Source organism: Pinus tabuliformis, chromosome J (assembly GCF_031772625.1).
Source record: "Pinus tabuliformis cultivar Carrire ecotype Pingquan chromosome J, CPIR1, whole genome shotgun sequence".
NCBI classification, from domain to species: Eukaryota; Viridiplantae; Streptophyta; class Pinopsida; order Pinales; family Pinaceae; genus Pinus; species Pinus tabuliformis.
In genome coordinates, this window is record NC_142295.1 from 787,368,278 (window position 1) to 787,389,824 (window position 21,547).

Sequence of the window (21,547 nt, forward strand, 5' to 3'; positions counted from 1 at the left end):
CATTATATCCACTGCTTTGTTGGTTCTTGTTTAAGAACTAACATAATCCAATTGTTTGTATGCTCCTTTTAGGTAGAAACCAACTGCAAGGAAGGTGTTTTTGGGACCCTTAGTCAACATACACATAAATACATCGATCATAAAACTATAAAGTAAAAAAACCCAAAACATATATGAGAGATGAGCCCTATAAATAGTTCTACTTCATATCAGATTTTTCTAGCCAGTAGTAAATGTTCAAGATCTGCGGCCAACTTTCTTAAAACCCTAGGTCACAACTGCATGGAGCTAACAACCATGCGTACTACTGCAACTCTCCAGCCGCATGGAGAACCCTAAATGTGTGTGACTATAGTTGATATTTCTCTGTTCCAATTTTGCAGCTACAGACTAAAAAACCTACTTCAAATGTGCAAGCTTCAGACCCTACAAATTTGGACATGAATAAACCAATCTCTGCAAACCAACTTAAGATTCGTGCGAACCAAACAAAAGAAGAGAGAAGAATAAGGTTCTTGATGATCATCTCGAAATGAGGGTCAATTGACTTGTATTTATATGATTTCAAGGGCATCTAATTTCTCTTGTGGGAAAACCTCTCTTTTTGTGCACATGTGGGTTTCCATATTAAAAATATATTTTTCCTCGACCAAATTAAATTCTTGCTAGGGCTAGGAGGCGTATTTCTTTATGATGAATATTGTCCAAAGGAGGGAATTTGTCCTTGAGCTTCCAAATTAACAACTATGATAATATTGGGTCAATCATCTTGTTTTATTTTATCACAAATCATCCACTATGATTATATTGGATCAATCATATTTTCTTTTCTTACTTTTTTTTAATAAAAAATCATCCACTATGATATTATTGGATAATTCATTAGTTTACTTTCTAAAAGTGTTCCTTCATATATATATATCTATATATATATATATATATATACACACACACACACACTTTTTGGGTTATGTTTTACCTTTCATTACAAAAAATATTCTTGGCACTATAATACACCTTACCATCCGCAAGCAAATGGTCAAGTGGAGTCTACAAACAAAGTTCTTGAAGGTATCATGACCAAGACTGTTCATCTACACAGAAGAGATTAGGCAGATAGGCTTCCTGAAGCCTTATGGGCCTACAGAACTACATGGAGGAGTACAACAGGACATTCTCCCTATGAACTTGTTTATGGGAAAGAAGTCCTACTCCCCATTGAGTTCCAAGTCAAAACTTTCAAGATGGCAGTTCAGTTGGGAATGGATCTATCAGAAGCCCAAAAGCATAGAATGGAGCAGTTGAATGAACTAGATGAGATCAGACAAGAAGAAATCCTAAAAACTGATCTAGTTCAATATCAAAGAGCTAAGTGGCACAATAAATATATCAAGGAGAAAAAGTTTCAAGAAGGAGATTGGGCATTGCTATTTGATTCCAAGTTTAAATATTTTAAAGGAAATTTTCAAAATCATTGGCTTGGGCCATATGAGATTGACAAAATCTGTAGCAATGGAACGGTAAGAATCAAAACCATTGATGAACATCAAACTCCTCTTATTGTGAATGGCCACAGATTAAAGATCTATCATAAGCCACTCTCAAAAGAGGAATTTGTCAAAATCTTTCAAGATAGTTCTGCAATAAGGCTGGTGAAGAAGAATCCTTCTTCTCCACCAGCCTAGTCTTTGTTCTCTTCTATTTTATAAAAAAAAAATAAAAAACAATGTGTATAAACATGAAAACCAATCACTGATTGGCAGTCTTATACAGAAAATATAGGGCGAAAATTAGGAACTCCTAACGCCCTATATTCTCCAAAAAAAAAAAATCTTTCCTCATTGTATTCATAAATTTCATGACATTTCACTTCATTTCACCTCACTCCATTTCATTTCATCATCTCATTTCGCCAATAAAATTCCTTTCATGACCATTTTTCCTATATCATTCACTCAGTCATTATTCATTTCCATCCATCTACATTCAATCATATGTTCACTGTATCAGTTTCCGCAGCTGAATTCAGTTTCTGCAGCTAGAAACTGATTCCGCAGCCAGTTGATTGATTCCGCAGCTAACACTCTGTTATTCAGCATTGACAGTCAGATGTTAGCCAAATGCAGGGATAAAAAATATGTTGAAACACCTAAAGCACCAATAAGAAGCAGCTAATCAAAGGTTAATGGATAAAAGTGGCAAAAATTCCAAGGTATGAGCAAGATTTGTTTCAAATAGCATTTTAAAAAGCACATTCTATATAGTTATGAAACCACGGCTCCATTATATGTAATGATTATCCTTTGATAGCTTCCATAACCGCTCCATGACCTTTACATGATTTCTCCATGAACCTTGCATTAATTTTTAACGGCCTCATGATCCACCTCCGAATTTAAATAGTGTTTATTTGTACATTGGCATTCCACCTGCTAAACCGGGTAACTATGAGGACGTGATCTATTTGATCACAACTCTGTCCCACCGCACATTCCGCAGCCATTTTGAGAACGTGCTCACACTTATTCTGTAGCTGTCTATTTCAAAAGCTAAGCTCACTCTATTCCCATACTATTCCTCCTATTATTTTCGGCCTGTTTACACTCCCGTGAACTCATTCTCATTACCTGTTCTCTGCTCTTTCACTTAAGATTACTGATTTTTCTCCACAAACCTTCTCCATTTCCTGCTAACACAGCCGTTTCACCTCCGTCAATCCATTATTCACTCAGACGTATTTTAAGGCAGGAGGTAAGAATGGGTCTTTTGTTAAGAGCAGAACCGGAAGGGCCCAAATTCATGGAGGGGTATCCCCAATTGAAAAACATACTAAGGAAGGCACGGTGGCTACGGTTCATCCAAAAATTCAGAGGCTACAACAAAGAAATTACGAAGACTTTTGCGAGGTCTTTTAATGGCATGGAAGTTGAGGTTGGAGACCTTAAATTTTTAGTCACAGAGGCATCTATCGCTGCAGCAACGGAACTCCCACAGGAGGGGGAACGGTGGTTCAAAAACAAAAGCTTTGACGAGAGGGCCTGGAGGGTTATCCTACGCAATCCAGGTATGGATATAACCATTTTCAAACGTGGTATCCCTGTCTCTACTTTAGAAGAAAAGTGGGCCAGTCTATTATTGATAATCCAGAAGTTTATTACATGTGAGGGACGGTTCGGGTCCATGTATATGTACCACACCCGGTTGCTAATGAATTTTCTAGAAAATCAAACTATCAATTTGCCTTACTTTTTATTGAATAGTCTGAAAAAGATGTCCATAATTGTCCAAAAGAATCTGGAGGACATAGAACCCCACCTGTACCATCACGGCCTTGTGAAAATTTTGATTGAAAAACAGTTAAAGGAAAAGAAGGACACCTGGGAACAGTTTTTGGTTAGAAACTTCTTTCAAGATCCACTTGACACACCCAAGAGCAGCTCAGCAAGGAAAAGTAGGAGAAAAAGTGTGAAAATTCAGGACACTCCTACTAACATAGCTAAAGAAACTAATCAGGAAGAGGAGCTGTCTGAAAGTAGGAAGGAAAGAACTGAGGTTAGGAAGCCAAGAAAATCAAAAGGGAAAAGAAATATTGAGGCTGTCTATCAAACCCCAGAACCTTCCTCAGAAGAGGACCACCAAATACTTTCTGAAAGACTAGTTTACCTTTAGGAATAGTCAGATGCAACAAAAAGAAAAGGGAAAGAAAAACAGAGTGTGGAGAAAGAAGACACTAGCTCACAAAATTTAAGGAGGAGCTCCGGACTTAAAGGAAAATTGAGGAAATTACAAACTAAAGGGCCCCACTTCATTGATTTAGGAGGGGAAACACCGAAATAACCTTCATCAATCCCTCCTGGCTGTGGCCCACACCATACTCCTATTCCTCAGCTAGATTTTGAAAATAGTCCTTCTCGGCCAGATTTTGAGATCAGTTCTTCTCAGCCAGATTTTGGGGACAGCCCAAGGAAGACTACACCTGAGATAGATCCAACCCAACAAGAAATGTATGATTATATTGAAACATTGGATAAAATTGCCACAAATCAAGGCACTTCATCTACGCAGCCTAATACAGCCCAAGAAGCTCAAATCCAATCACTAAAACAAGAAGTTTTTGCACTGGAGGTCCTAAATAGACACATCAAAAGAGAAAAGGAAACATTGAAAGAATAGGGCAGGTTAGATAAGATTATTCACAACAACACCATGTTTCATCTTGGGCTACGACAGAAGAAAAATAGAAAATTGAAGAAAAAGAACAGAAGGTTGAGCAGGGCTCTCATCAACCTCAAATTCAAGTGCGTAATGAGGAAGCCGAGGATGACAATGGTCCCAAGAAAGAAGAAAAGAAGGTTGGATGTGTTGGCAGAGGTCTCAGAACACATGAACTGAAAGGAGGATGGTCAAAGTTTTGGTTGCATGGGGACATGCAACACCTTCACAGTGGGGGTATGTTGAGCTCTGAAACTACATCTCTCTTACACATTTTCCTAGACTTTTTCCCCATAAGCTATCAAATAACATTGCATATTGATTCTAAAAGAGAATTTAAGTGGTTTTCTAACTATGTTTTTGTGTTTTCTATTTGAATTAGATTTTTCTCCTTAGCTATGGAATGCAAGCCACTTTCTGCAACTGTTTTTGTTAAACTCTAGGTTGCAGGTGTCATCAAGCAAAACAGGACACGTGGGCAGTTCAGGAATGACCTAGACATGGAGCAGGTCCTATTGGTTTAGCCGGATTCATTAAGGAAATCCGTGGTCAACGGTGGTCCAACAAGGAATTCCTACGGCAATAGGACTCTGTTTTCAAATGCGTGAAGGATTCGTGGCCGTTACTAGATCCCTGGGGTCATGTTGACAACTGTAGACTCCCCCACAATGCGAATCCAATAGCCACTTTCGATAGATTGAATAATCTTGGCAACCATTATGCTAAACTCATGGACGCTATCCTTTTACGTGTCCTCTGTTGAAGTAGTTTCATAAGAAAACAATTATGTAATTTTCCCTATAAATAATGTGTTTGCATACGCATAGAACTAGTTTAGTTTTTTATGTCGTTTTGGTGTTAGTCGTTATACTGTGCCGTGAACTGGTCCTGTTGTTGTAATGAGAGGAGTCTTCCTCTGTTTTGCAATATATCAAGACTCTATTTTATATGACTGTGTGAGCGTAATTCCAGACTGATAATGTGTTGACCAAGGCCGTGCAGAGGGCCCTTGCACGCTGAGGTTTTGCTTTCCTTATTGCTGTAAAGTTTTTATGTATTGTTTTCTGATTTCCATTGCACATATTTCATAGTTATCCACCTGTGTATATTTCATTTGTTATGGTAGTAACATTTCATCCCTGTACATGATTTTTCAAGCTTCGTATATTGTTGCTAGCCCTTATTAGTGTGTGTGTTTCAGGATAGAGTAGGCCCGGGCATTTTCATACAATTTTTGCAATAACTAGTGACACGAGATTAGCCTCTCTGCTGACTTTGCTTTTCTTAGTTTTTTTTAATTCTAGTTATGCTTTGATTTCAGTCTTATTCACTTGCTTTGTTAGCTAGTTTAGATATCAAATTGCTCATATCATTGACGTTATCTCCTAAATCCATAGCTTAGACTACTTGGCGAGCTATTGGACTATGAATGATGTGATTTGATTTTAGTGTTACTTTTCTGCAATTAGATATCAAACTACTCATATCATTGACGTTATCTCCTAAAGCCATAGCTTAGACTACTTGGCGAGCTATCGGACTATGAATGATGTGATTTGATTTTAGTGTTACTTTTCTGCAATTAGATATCAAACTGCTCATATCATTGACGTTATCTCCTAAAGCCATAGCTTAGACTACCTGGCGAGCTATCGGACTATGAATGATGTGATTTGATTTTACTTTTATTAGCTTGCAGTTTTTGATTTGTTGGGTGCAGTAGCTTAACTCATTTTTCTTTCTATATTTAGATAAGCAGCAGAGATAATGATTTCATGATCAGTAGTTTATTATTTGTTTGAATTGAATAGCAGCACATTTTCATTCTTGTTCAAGTATTAATTTCATCACTAGTATGTTCTAAGACCTTCTGAAGTGTTAAGTTCTGGAAATCATTATAGAGGACATAATTGCCCTAAACACTATACCCAAACTTGCCTTCTAAAGTATTCTTAAAACTTAGGAATAGGATTATCATTTGCATTAAGAAACAAACCGAGATAAAACCCCCCAAAATAAGATAAAATTGATAAAAAGTAAGAAAGAGGTTGTCTTGCACATATAGTGCGCCACACTTCATCAGTTTACGACTCCCGGATTGATAATTAATGTAGCAATTTAGGACATACTAAATTTACTAAACACTAACTTTCAGAGGGAAATGAACTATGCCTTCCATGAAATCAAGCACATTATTCAACCTTACCTTGACAATTTACCTGCTCATTCACGAAAGTGAACTGATCACTCGCAACATTTGAGAGCAATATTTTTACGATGCTGACACTACAAGATATGACTCAATCCGCACAAATGTGTATTTTGTGTTGGTTCTGGTCAATTGCTTGGATTTGTAGTGTCTAAAGAGGGAATTCGACTCAATCCATTAAAGGTTCAGGAAATTCTTGACTTGCCTCCACCTTCAAATCTTTTACAGTTACAGAGACTCCAAGGGAAGGCTAAATTTCTGAGGAGGTTCATTCCCAATTACGTTGAGATGGATAAAGGTTTCACACATCTTTTGAAAAAGGGGATACCCTTCCATTTGGATCAGGTTGTGCAAGTGTCCTTTGATGCTCTTAAAGATACCTTGATTAGAGTGTCATTAATGTATTCTCTGAATTATCAAAATGACTATTACCTGTATCTCGCTGCTGCAAATACAACCATTGGCATGGTTTTAGTCCAAGAGGAAAATGGGATTGAACATCCGATTTATTATTTGAGTAGCAATCTCAATGATACAGAAATTAAGTAATCTTATGTCAAGAAACTAGCTTTGGAAACTGTGCAAGTTGTTTAGAGATTTCGCCATTACATCCTACTCTGGAAGACCACTGTCATTTCGGATTACAACCCTATGAAATACATTTTGTCACATCAATTGCTGGGGGGAAATACTCAAAATGGATAGTCATTTTGCAGGAGTTTGATTTGGAATTCATCAAGTCCAAATCAAAGAAATATCTCATTTTCGCCGAGCTACTTTGTGACCTTCCCTCGACCTCCATTGTTTCAACATCTGAACCATTGATTTTGGATGAGTCTTTGTTTCTCATATCGTCATCTGACCCGTGGTATGGATATATACTGATCTATCTCCAGACCCAAAATTTCCAGCTTGATACCTCTCGCTTGCAACAATGACATATTTGATACCAAGCAAATGATTATCTGATCATTGGCGACACTCTTTACCGTCATGGTATCGATACGATTTTACGGAGGTGCCTCACACATGAGGAAGCCAAGAAAGCATTGAATGATTGCCATTCAGGTGCTTGTGGTGGACACTTATCTGGATATGCTACTGAACAGAGAATTCTCCATGCCAGTTACTTCTAGCCAACCATATTCAACGATTGTATTATTTCCATCAGAAGCTGTCACACATGCCAGATTTATGACTAAAAAACTAGATTACCACCTGCACCATTGCATCCAGTCGTTGTTGTTGGACCATTCGCCAAATGGGGTATTGACTTCATGACATGTAACCCCACCTCGGTCGGGGGGCATGGGTATATTATAGTCGTCGTTGACTATTTTCCCAAATGGGCCGAGGCGATGCCAACATTAAACAACAGTGGCGAAACGACTGCTCTTTTCTTTTTTAACCATGTGGTTTCCCGGTTTGGTGTACCACAAGCCATAGATACAGATCACGAGTCACATTTTTGCAACCACATGATGGCTGAGTTGATTGCTAAGTTAGGATTGTCACATGATAGTTCTACCCCTTTATTACCAACAAGCGAACAAACAAGTTGAGGCTATCAACAAAGTCTTGAAGCGGATGTTGAAAAGAATGATGGGGGTTCATAAACAAAACTGGCATTTAATCTTGTACTCTGCCTTTTGGGAATATCGAACCTTGGTGAGAAATGCAACTGGATTCACACCCTTTTAGTTGGTGTATGGTTTGGAAGCAATCTTACCAATACAATGTGAAATTTCATCTCTCAAACTCGTGATTGACCTGTTACTCGACACTTCTGACAAAGAAGCGCATTTCTTGGAACTAATCCATCTGGATGAAACCCGTCGTGATGCCACATTGGCTAACGAAGCACATAATAAACGAATCAAGGTGCAATATGATAGAAATGTCAAGCCTCATATCTTCTCGGAAGGAGACCTGGTCTTTCTTTACGATCAAGTAGTTAATAAACTTGGAGCAGGGAAATTTGAACCAATGTGTATGGGCCCTTATATTGTCAAGTGTGTTTTGACAAAAGGTGCCTACGAGTTAGTAGATTATGATGGGATTCCATTGTCACAGCCCCGAAATGGGTTGTACCTGAAATGTTACTATGCTCGATTAAGTGTAGTAAAACTCACGGTATATATGCTTTCATTGTATGTGTGTGTGTCAGTGTCTGTCTTTTAGAGTTTTTTATTTGGTTAGTAATCCACTTTGCATTTGTAGCAGATGTCAGAGTCTTCAGAAAAATTTGTTGGTTACACTGATGGTGCTAGTCGTAGTACGCAGAACCTATCTTCTGTAGCATGGGCCATTTTCGCTCCAAGTGGCAAGTTAGTGAGTTTTCAAGGGATTTGTATCGGTCGATCGACGAACAACATAATTGAGTATAACACGTTGATCGAACTTCTCTCTTATGCCATTTCACTTAGCATTCGCTGAATCATCGTTAGGCTGGACTCATAACTCGTTGTACTACAACTAACAAAAATTTATACTGTCTGAAATCCAACAATTCTTCGCATGTTCCTTAGAGTTCATATTTTGGAAAGGTATTTTGAATACATTCAATATCAACATATTTCTAGAAACTTTAACACATTAACTGATTCTCTAGTGAATTATGTGTTAAATAGACATTTTTGACACATGTAAAAGTAATATTTTCAATTCACATCATTAGTTGAATAGTATTACACATAACCATAGAAAACTCTAAAAGTAAAATAGATAGGTGTTTTAAAAGTTTTTACAAAATTTGTGTCCAAGACACATTTGGTCATCTGACCCAAAAACTCAAAATGCATGAAAAAACATCCTAAGTAGATCTAGTGGCACTCATGATAACAGGTCACAGCCTATGCTATGATGTGAAAAAGCCTCGCCCAGCAGCTAGGAACACCAATAGTGTGGTGTTGCAGCCTCGTAGGTAACTCCTTGATTTGGACATTTGGAATACTAAGGGTTAATCCCTCTATGTTATCCTGCAACTCTGCTAAGGTTTTGGCCAAATCCAAGTCCTGGAGAACTACTCTCCAAATGTTTCTCCACATTGGTCCACCTACACCCTGATGGTGCCCCACAAGTCAAACAATACCCACATATGCATGCATGAGAATGATTTTAGTTTAGTCTTGGAAACATTAAAAACACAAAAAACAAGTAGAAACTTGAAAAATCAAAAAACAATTTGGTCAAACAATTTACCTATAGCACCCCATCGTGCTCCAACTGGTAGAATGAAGTCTGGATCTCCACAGAAATCCATCCCTGAGTATAGATGCTCCTCGATGACGAGATGTTGTCGATCGAGCCAACTGAAGAATGCATGTCGAGCCATCAATTTAACCCACCTCTACATATGTGGATCTCTAGGACCAGCTACACCCAGCGATACATGTTGTGGTTGCATCAATGGGATTCTCTCTAAGGTAAAAGCAATTAAGATTGAACCATAGTAGAAATTCTTCGTCTTACCACTTTTTACCTTGGTCTGTTGTTCTTTTAGTGAAGAAAGCACGACCTCGCACCAGTTGAATACCTTTAGCTCTAGACGCTCAAGTGCATACTGCATATATGATTTGTTCACCAAATGTAGTGTCACATAGCTAGCCAATTTTACAATTGTGAAGAAGATCATTCTCAAAGGAAAATAACCCACATCCCTGATGTTTATTTTCCCATCCTTGCTAGGCTGTGTACCTAGCCGACAAAATTGTCGAATGTAATCTCTCACCGATTCACCTCCACAGGAAAATCCAGAAAGTGAGATGGGGGCACCTCACCTCGACAGTCTGGTAAGAAAGTAAATATCATCAATCTTAATAGGGACCATCTTTTCCCTTATGTGAAATGTCTGATCTGACAGATCCCATGCATGAACAAGGAACTGCAATAGTTCTATTTGTTGCCTCATTCCGGACAACTTGAAGTATTTGAGTAACCCACAATTCTTGAGGGCCTCAACTGTACCCGGATTGTTTAGGGCAACCATGTCTTGTTCTTCATTCTCTCTTTCTCACCATGTAAGCGACATTCTGATTCGATGAAAGCCTGAAACATAATCATAAGCTTAGTCAAGATCGTTTCAATGCAAAAAAACAGGTCAAATTTTGGAGCAAACAACTAAAACAAATTGGGGAAACTTTCCCAGCGTAGCCCAGTCACAGAGACAGTGCGTTGTAGAGCAAGAAGCCTTATATCTGGGTGCTCTTCAGTGTAGTTTTCGATGTGAAATCCTGCGCTAATCCCAGGGAAAAAAAATGAAACCCAAAGGCCCCAAAAAACCCTAAAACTTGCATGAAATGACAAAATAATGACCTGAAAAGAAAGAGGAGGGGTAGATCTCCTACTTGGTCCAGATGGCACGAGAAATGGTTCACAGAATCTCTCGTAATCAGCTAATGAAGTTCGAGGTAAAAAACTAGCTAGAGCACAAAATTGAATGGTAAGTTCCAAATGGTAAAAATGTCATGGTAAAAACTTGTTTTATGTTTATTTCATGTTCATTAATCGAGTAAACATTAGTATTTGCCTATTTTTGCCTATGAAACAGGTATTTTTAATCCATTTGGTGGTGTTTTGAGCAAGTTTTACAACTAACTTACAGAATTCGATGTGCTCAATTGTAAATTGTACCTTTGACCACAGAGCATACTTTTATCTCTTTTTCGAACTCTGTTAAAAATGAAAAAGGAACCCCCTTGGAGTCCTCTTTAAGCTCTTTTTAGACTCTCTAAACATGAAAAGATTGCCGAGCACTTGTCCTTTGCAGCTCGTTAATGGATTGGAAATGACATCTCTCTCATATTGTTTTACTCTTTTTCGGGCTTGAGAGATTAATTTACGAAAAAGAACTTGTGGAGTTTTCTTTTTGTCCCTTTTCAAACTCTCTAAACATGAAAAGGACCGAGTTATCTTTGTCGTTAAACTCGTTAAAACATCAAATAGCGACAAATTCACGCAAAGGGTGGAATTATACAGCAAGCATATGTTATCCTCCTCAAGATTGATAAATAAAGAGGTACTGGTCAGCAATGACTGGGGAAAATGGGAAAAAGGGGAAAAACCACTTTATGGTCGCAAGTCTCTCTTGAACATGACACTTTCACTCCATCACCGTGACTATTTGGGTTGGGTTATTAGCTTGATGGTTATCATACTATTGGTCTATCATACCATCCATCACTTTGTTTTGGGTCAATGCTACCAATTCATTTCAGTGTCGCCAACATGTTCAAGAGAAGTCATCTAGTCCAAATTCATCCTTTGCAATACCATAAACCTTCATTTTCATGACCACCATTCCTAAACCTTGTGTCATCAGTCAAATTCCATCTCCAAAATCACTACACTCATTTCGTGTCATTGATGTGGCATACATCAAGGCCCTCCTGCGATGAGTCGCTTCTTGTCGATATCAGCACATTATCCAAGAAGTTGAATTATAAACACCCTTCTAGTACCTTGAGGCTTGCATACATCAGAAGGTTTCTCGCTTCCAGTGATAGGTTGACATCAATGGCCTTTGATCGAAGGACTTTGTATGGTGTTCGACATCAAAACATATATTCACACCATGCAGAATGTACTACAGTACCTTGAGGATCATTATCATTATTGGTGATTTCTCTCGCGTCTGTTAACGAATTACATCATTGGTTGGTAATCAGACTACGTCTTCCCATGTTCGACTTCAGATCACATATTCACATGGTTAGACTCATACTTGAATGAATGATTGAACGAGATAGAAGACCCTGGATCTAGTTTCATCCATCCGGGCTGCGATTTAAGGAGTACTAAATCATATGTACAATGGCTTTACATTGATGGTCATTCTGATCATGGGTCTATATATGTAGACGACTGTCTATGTACATGTAATGAAAGTTTATAAGCTGAGCATGGGTATGCCTTCCCTCAGTGATTCATGTAAAAATCAAAATATCATGATATATGTATTGTAATTGATGCAGGTCACCTTCCACTTCGAAACCTCCTCATCACATCATAAAGCATTTCACTCGACATTGGCATTTTTTCGACTTCATGCTTTAGGGGGTAGCTGTTACAGATCGCTTTGGGCACATCACTCCCATCATCCATATTAGTGTTTTAGGGCTCACCAAACCCTAATTTCAGTTGCTACATGCCCTAAACAAGTCACCCTTTTGAATGCCTCCTTCCTAGACAGTTTCATGACATCCTGAAATGACCTCTAGAGGGACCAGCGCATGTAGGCCCATGTAAGGGTGCGCTGCAGAGTAGTTAAGTCCATGTCAGGGTGCTCTACATAGCACTTAGGCTTCCTTTCACCTGCGTTAGGCGATTTTGAGCGAAATTCACATAGGGTTTGGGGAATATTCTTATCTTTTGGAGTCATCTAGAAGGTTCCCTCACTTATCAACTCCTATGAGCTCGAAAATGGATGAGGAATGAGTTAAGATACATCCTATCCTCTCATCCCTTCCTCCATGGAACTAATTCTAAGTACGAAAGGCCATTCAATACCACCATTTATGACAAAACCTCCTTCATCTCCCTATAAATTGACCACTCATCTAAGTGATCAGGTGCTAGACTATGTTGAATTGTAAGGAGATAATGTTGCTCTGAGAATTAGCTTTGAAGCAAGTATTGTAATGCTACAATTTTTTCATGCTTTTAATGTGATGTGGATAGGATCCAAGCTAGAGGAATGACTTTGAATCAAACAAAATGGTTGTAATTCCTTCTTCTATTCAATAAAGTATTTGAACTTTTCTCCCATATGTTTGTATTGTCTTATGATGCTTAAATGTGTGAAATGTATCTAATTCCATTCGCTTGTAATCAATAGATCTTTTGCTTTGATCGGTTCTTTGTCTTCTATTTGTGTTTACAGGTACTTCTCAAGTGTGTTAAGTATGAGAAGGAGCATCAGGATCAATACAAAGGAGACAAGAGGAAAACAGAACTACAAGTAAGTATTCTCATCTTCTTTGTCTTATCTATTGCTTATATGAAAATTCTAAAATGCTTTAAATTGTTGTTCTAGATATGGCTACTTATCTAGGGAATTAGTAGTTATCCATAGATACCAAATTCTCAAAAACACTTCTCTTGGCTTGACTTTTCCTCTTTGTCAATTCGGCTTGCTATAGAGACCTTTCTTGACCAAAAACTTGACCCTTGATGATGACTAAAATATTGACTTGCTACAATTTCATAATGTTCTAGTTCCTCTTCGTACATGTGAGAGTGATGACCCAAAAACATTTGATTTTATTCTCTTTATGTTTCCTCCTTCTTCGCTTGAGTATGAGGCTTATTATTGTCTTCTTATCGAACTTCTGTGATCTTATTGGATACCTCCTTGAATGAGTCTTAGTCCTCCTTTATATAGGATTCCTTGAGTCCTCAAATGACTCGACTTTTCCTTCTCAATATGTTGACTTGGCCCTTTTGAAGGTTGACTTGTTGTAGCATCATGATGAGGTCTTGGAGGGCCTTTTGAATCTACTTTGACTCGAATAAATTTTCTATACAATATGTAACATGCCTAAATGGGTCTTCAATACATGAAAATGACTAAATTGACTTGTATACTAAATGACAATCCCAAGAATTACTCAATGGGTTCTTGATCTAGAAATAAATTTACTTAAGCATGAAACCCATCCCTCAAGAAAAACAATAACAAATTTATTTTCTATTTTCATTAAATACATCAAATCATTATTACATGTCATTATGAAGACCGAACCTAATAACATATTTCAACACTCCCTCTTAACTAGGGAGGTATTCATAATACATACAAGGTACTTGGACATTCTCAATCTGAAGAATTCTCATAAGAAGAGTCTGATTGGTAAGCCATTTCTTTGCATCATTCCAACCAACATTGTCACATAACAAGGCCATGAATAACAACTCTATCTCTACACAAGATCATAGCACAATTCCGAAGAGACCAATGAGTGTTAGACACAATCATCATTGTCTCTCAAGGAACATATTCCACAGGGTATGTCCTTCCAAGACAATTCCTATCTTGGAATACCACATCCTCGAGGAATTTCCTCTATCAATACTCTTATCTTGGATGCCCTACCTCATCCTTCAAGAGTATAAAATTCCATATTCTTACTAATCCTCCATTCTTTCTTCATAGAGTGAAGACAAAAAGGACATGTCTATCTCTCCCTCTCAACTAGGGAAGATATTCCCATTCCTCTAAGAGGAATGTACCCAAGCTCCCTCTTATCCAGGGACTTTTCCAAGCTCCCTCTTAGCTAGGGACTTGTTTCCAACAACACCTTTTTTTCTCTTTGGTGGAGATCATGGTATCTTCAACTGCTTGTAGAGCTCCTCCTTTTGATGCCATGAATTTCATATTTGTCATTAAGGAGCCTTCATCTTGTAGGGAATCGACCATCCATCACTTTCCTTCACAAATCATATCAGTCATGTCATCCTTATTTTCATTGGAAGTGATATTCTAGTCCATATACGGATTTTCTTCATACAACTACCTCTTCTAGGTCATGTTTCCTTCACAATATTCCAACCTACCGCATGAGTGCTAGTTGTAGGTGACATATACAAATCTCTTTCAGTAGCCTTGTATCAACCCACCCAGATGTTGTTCAAAAAAAAAAAAAATGAACATAAAATAAAATTTACCTTTTGTGATGGCCTTTCATGATGACATATTCTTGCTTGCAACAACAACATCCTGCATAAATGCATCTCCAAGACTTAATTTGAAGGGTCTCATTCCTTTACAGACCTTTATCAGGGTCTTCATACCTTCTCTATGCAGATATCACAGCCAATGCTTTTAGTCATCGAATGTTGATTTGTTATATTTTCTTATGTGACTATAGTTTCATATTTCACGATCTCTTTCTTCACATATTATTTCCAGGAACTTCCATGCATAGTTCCTTCATCTTTGTCAGATACCTCATATTCCATATTAGGAAATATTATGTTGATTTTATCTTGTCAATAGGTGAACCATTCCTTCATGCATCTTTCAAAAGGAAGAGATCCTTTTTCTTTGATCATGCTCACGAGGTAGAGCATTTTCCCATGCTATCTACAATCATACAATGACATGAAATTATCTATTTATTACAATATGTATGCATACCTTTTCTTTTGCTTGGCCATTTATATTGGAAATAAAACTGAGAGGGGGGGTGAATCAGTATTATCAAACTAATAATTTTTCATTTCCATAATCAAATTCATATACGCTACTTTAGTTAAGGGAACTCGCGTGTACATGCAACTGTGTTTAGATCAACTAGTGTATGTCCAACAAACTTATGATTCAGTGAATTCATCATATATTGATCTTTAATCAGTGCATCAGAACCATATATAAATAGTAACCAGGTGCAGTAAAAACAGAATAGATCATCACACATAAAACACACATGAACACCAAGATATAAGGTGGAAACCCAATGTGGGTGAAAACCACCTATTGCAATCGTCTTTGTCTTCTTTTAATAATAAGAGAATTCTATTTACAATTTTTGTACTGGTGTAGTCTTATACCAATATGCAGGCTTCTACCTGCAAAAGGCTACAACCTTCTCTCGTTCTCCAGCTTCTACTGGAAGGGAGCTACAACCCCCTAGCTCTTGTACTAGCTGATATGTTTACTAGTACGTAGGTGCCAACCTACAGAAGGCTACAACCTTCTCTTTTCTTCCAGGGACCACGTTTCATAAATTTTTAGACTGGATCCATCAACAACATCATTCAATCATGCATCACCCAATCTCCTTTTGAACCAACCACAACTGAATCAATCAATCAGCTGTCACCAAAATATGGTAACCAGAACCCAAGCAATAACCCAGAACACTGCAACAGCAAACAAAAGCAACTAAAACATATTTTATAAGGTATACACTACTTCCATGTGTTGAACCTGCATGTATATGCGCTTTCCTCAAGGCGAACCAACGTACAGATCTGCAAATCAAATTTATGATGTATACGTTGTTTTGATATGCAGAACTAACATGTATACACTTCTTTTCTGAAGTGAACCTGTGTACAGATTTGTAAAAGATGATGTAAACATAATAACAGTTCCAGACATCAATCATACCCAAATCATCATATTTACAGACAACAACATGCGCCAGTGATTCAGATACATGATCAAACCACATGAAGATAATTCACTTCAAGCCTTAAGATCATTATATCTTATCCTTCATCAAGCATTAGGGTTATTCCTTGGTTCAGATCAATCACGACACCATAAGCTAATAACCTGCATATTAGATATCACACTATATTAGATATTCAATACTTGCACACATGGCCTAATGATCTTCTCCTCCTAGGCCTTTCTCAATACCATGGTCCAAAACCACTTAGGACCAATACCTTGGACCAAATACCTATGGTCAATACCTCGGACCAGATACCTTAGACCAATACCATGGATCAAAATACCATGGATCAAATACCTTGGACCAAAACTTAGTTTTCCAAGATATACGTGCCTTTCCTTCTGTGAAAGTGCGTGTGTACGCTATAAGCTCTTTTTGGTATGTTAACCCATGTGCATACGCTTCTTTGTCAAGGTGAACCTGCGTATACCTCTTTCTGAACATTAATTATTTGCTACTAACCTACTACACTGTGATCTATCATCTGAGTGAGTTGCCATCAAGGACAACACCTGTATCATAATGCCAACAATATCCCCCTTTGGACTTGATGGCAACAAAAACACCAAGTCACTCTCCCCCTTTGACATCAAGGGTAAAGGGCGAACCAGGATATTCTCTCCCTTTGATATACATTATGTTGTCCATACTCCCCCTGAGTACATGCTGAAATCTCTGATTGAGCTCCCCCTTTGTACATGCTGAGATGCACTATATCATCCATGCTCCCCTTGAGCACATGTTGAATTCTCTGATCGAACTCCCCCTTTGTACATGCTAAGATGTACTGAACCATCCTTGCTCCCCCTGAGCACATGCAAAGTCTACAAAAATATTTCTCAAAAGAATAACATGACTCTACAACTCAACTAAGTGAGTATGACCTTCCTATCGCCAATGAATCATACATACATCAATCTCCAACCAAGTGGGGATACACCATTTTTGACTCATCCACCAAACCAAGTGGGGATATACCAAATGTTTATACATGACTGAAATAGACATTATTACATCATCTTCCCATGCATAGTGGGGGTACAAATTAGGTCTGTTCATGACCTTTACATCAAATGATATACATGACTTTTATAACAAGGACCAGCAATCTAAACAAGACCATGATAGTCATCAGCAACTATCATACACCATATATGATCTGCACCATAAGCATCTGTCCACAGCATCCAGACCTATAACCTACAATACCATTCTCTTGACCAACCAAAAATCAGTAGCAAGATGTATCATTTAGCCACATAAGCATCATCACCAAGGACTTCTAACCATAATGCCAACAATGCATTATTCGAAGCATATGCTCCCCCTGAACCTGTTCCATCTGTTCACTCTCAGATCTGATCATGCATATATCAACAAGAAGTTTCAAGGCATCATCATCAATCAGATATACATTAAGTTAATTTGTGAGGTTCAAAAGCACTTCTAAATAACATCTTATGAGTACCAAACACATTTCCACACATCATCAGCAAATTGTAACCATCATCAAAAAAAGCAAATAATGAACCATATCAACCCCCTTTCCTAATTCTGGCCCACTGATTTTCTTCAAACCAACATATACGTGACTGTGTCCATAGAAACTCACGTATGTACGTGACTACACTTCATGAAACTCGCATATAACCACCTTTTTTCTGAAAAAAGAATTTAACAGTAGGATGATACAGAAACTACTCCCAGTTTTTGCCTGAGATATTCAAATGTCTCTTTGGGCAGTGGTTTAGTGAATATATCAACAACATGTTCTTTGGAGGGAACATACTCCAATTTGACTTTTTGTTCAAGCACTTGTTCACATAGGAAGTGATATTTGATGGTATGTGCTTGGTCTTGGAGTGCATGACTGGATTCTTTGAAATACTGATGGCACTTGTATTATCATATGGAATGGAGATTGGTGGAGTACATGTGATTTGAATATCTTGCAAGGTTTGTATCATCCAAAGTAATTATGTGTAGCAAGATGCAACAGCTACATATTTTGCTTCAACTGTAGATAATGCAATTGATCTTTGTTTCTTGCTGAACTAAGACACTAACCTGGAACCCATATAGAATGCACCACCACTAGTGCTTTTCCTGTCATCAACACTTCCTGCCCAGTCTGCATCTGTATATGCATAAAGTGTAAGATCTGTATCTCTAGGATACCAACTATTCCCACTACATGCACGATGTCTGGTCAGGTACCTGTTATATAAAGTAGACTGCCAATCATGGATCTGTAGGTTGGTTGATGTACCGCTGTTGATTCATCAAGCTGAGACTACATCCTGTTACCATTGGAGTACATATTGGTTTAAAATCTTCCATGCAATACTTTTTCAGGATCTGTTCAAGATATTTGGTTTGTGAGAGAAAAATACCATCTTTATTTTGTTGCACTTGTAGACCAAGAAAGTAGGTAAGCTCACCAAGCAAGGACATCTCAAATTCTTGCTGCATTACATAAGAAAAATTCTAACTCATGGATTCTTCATTGCTACCAAAAATGATATCATCAACATACACAACAATTATTAGCAATTTATCAGTGTCCATCTTTGTATATAGATTGCTATCTACTGACCCCTTTGAAAAACCTTGTTGATGGAGATATTTGTCAAGACAGTAATACCATGCCCTTGGAGCCTGTTTTATACCATAAAGAGCTTTTCTGAGTTTGCATACAATTTTTGCATCATTTCCAAGAATTAATCCTTCTGGTTGTTCAATATGGACTTCTTCTTCTAAGTCTCTATTAAGAAAGGCAGATTTTACATCCATTTGGTATACTTTGAATTTCTAAAAACTAGAAAGAGCAAGAAACATTCTAATGGCTTCAAGTCTAGCAACAAGTGCAAAAGTTTCTTCAAATCTATACCTTCTTGTTGAGCATATCCTTTACAAACATGTCTGGCCTTGTTTCTAATAACTTCTCCATTTCGTTCAGCTTGCTTTTGAATACCCATTTAGTTCCTATGATATTCTTATCATGAGGTCTAGGAACTAATTCCCAGTATTATTCTTTTCAATTTGCTCAAGTTCTTCATTTATGGCCTTGACCCAACATTCATCTCTGCATGCTTCATTTACATTTTTAGGTTCAGTGGAAGATAGTAATGCTAGATATCTTGAAGCTTAGGCAATGGTTCTTCTCATCTGCACACCTACTCCTTTTTCTCCTAAAATTTGAGCTTCTGGATGATTTTTTTGAACATACCTGGATGAAGTCTTTTCTTCTATCGTTATCTCTTCTTCTGGTTCTTCATTGGTTTCTTCTTCAGAATCAATGTGATTTGATGTGGGAAAATGATCCTCATATTCTTCATAATCTTTGGTTTTTATCTATTTTGGATTTTTGCATGCTTCATCAACCACAACATCAATACTTTCAATAATTTTCCCAAGTATTTTATTGTAACATTTATATCCTTTACTTTGGGAAGAGTAGCCAAGTAGAATACCTTCATCTGCTCTGGGTTCAAACTTACCAAGTTTGTTATGAAACCAGCTCAAGAAAAGATAGAAAAGAAAGATCAACGCCTTAGAATTCAGCCTCTTCGAGGGGGCAACCTCCTTTACATTACATAAATGAACAATTCTTGGATGATACAAATGACAAAACCTCCTTTCTATATATAGGAGTCTAAGGAGTCACAATATAATCCAGCCAACCTAACAATAATAATATAAAGCCACAAAAATAACAATAGAGGGATTCTATGGGGCACAGAAATAACAATATGGGGGTAATAGGGGCAGAACAATATAAATAAGGGGTATAACTACAATAGTAATGGGGTAATCACTAGTATTATAGGGACCCAACATGCCCCTCTCCTTCAAAAAAGTGTTGTCCTCAACGCTTGAGTAGTTCTGGATACTTCTGCATAAAATTCTCATCCTCCCATGTGGAATCTTCAGCAGATAAGTTCTTCCACTTGATAAGATACTCTGAAATTGATCGATTTCGTAGCTGTCGAGTTCTTGTTTCTGTGACTGCTTCCGGTTCCAATATAATTTTTCCTTCCTCGTCAAGTTCTGGCAATATTGTCTGAACTGGGAGCTTGTCGCCTATAACCTTCTTTAAACATGAAACATGGAAAACTGGGTGCAATCGAGAAGCTGCAGGAAGCTCCAATTTGTATGCCATAGTACCAATCTTTTCCAACACCTTGTACGGACCATAATACTTTGGTGATAATTTATTATCCTTCTTAGCTTGCTTTAGGGACATTTGCTTATATGGTTGTAGCCATAGGAATACCCAATCACCTACATCAAAACTTCTTTCACTGCGATGTTGATCTGCCTGTTGTTTCATTCTATTTTGTGCCAACACGAGGTTATCCTTTAAGAGTTGGAGGACTTGTTGTTGATGTTCGATGTGATGTTCCACTGCCTGAACCTTAGAATTTTCTCTTAAATATGATGTGATTGATGGTGGTTGGTACCCATAAAGTGCCATAAATGGGGTCATTTTTGTTGCTGTATGGAAGGAAGTGTTATACCACCATTCAGCCAGAGGCAACCATTTGACCCATTGTGTCTGTTTATCAGATACAAAGCAACGAAGATATCCTTCCAAACATTTGTTTACTATCTCAGTTTGCCCATCCGATTGAGGATGATAAGATGAGCTATGAGCTAACTGAGTACCAAGACAAGAAAATAATTCTGTCCAAAAATTTCCAGTGAAAATGGGATCTCTGTCACTTACAATAATCTTTGGATTTCCATGTAGCTTTTGAACTGTTTCCATAAATGCAGTAGAAACTGTGCTGGCTTTAAATGGATGTGATAATGCACAAAAGTGTGCATACTTGGTAAGTCTGTCAACTACCACCATGATGACACTCTTTACCTCATACTTGGGTAAACCTGTGATAAAATCCATTGAAACCTCCTCCCAACGTTGGCTTGGAATGGATAAATG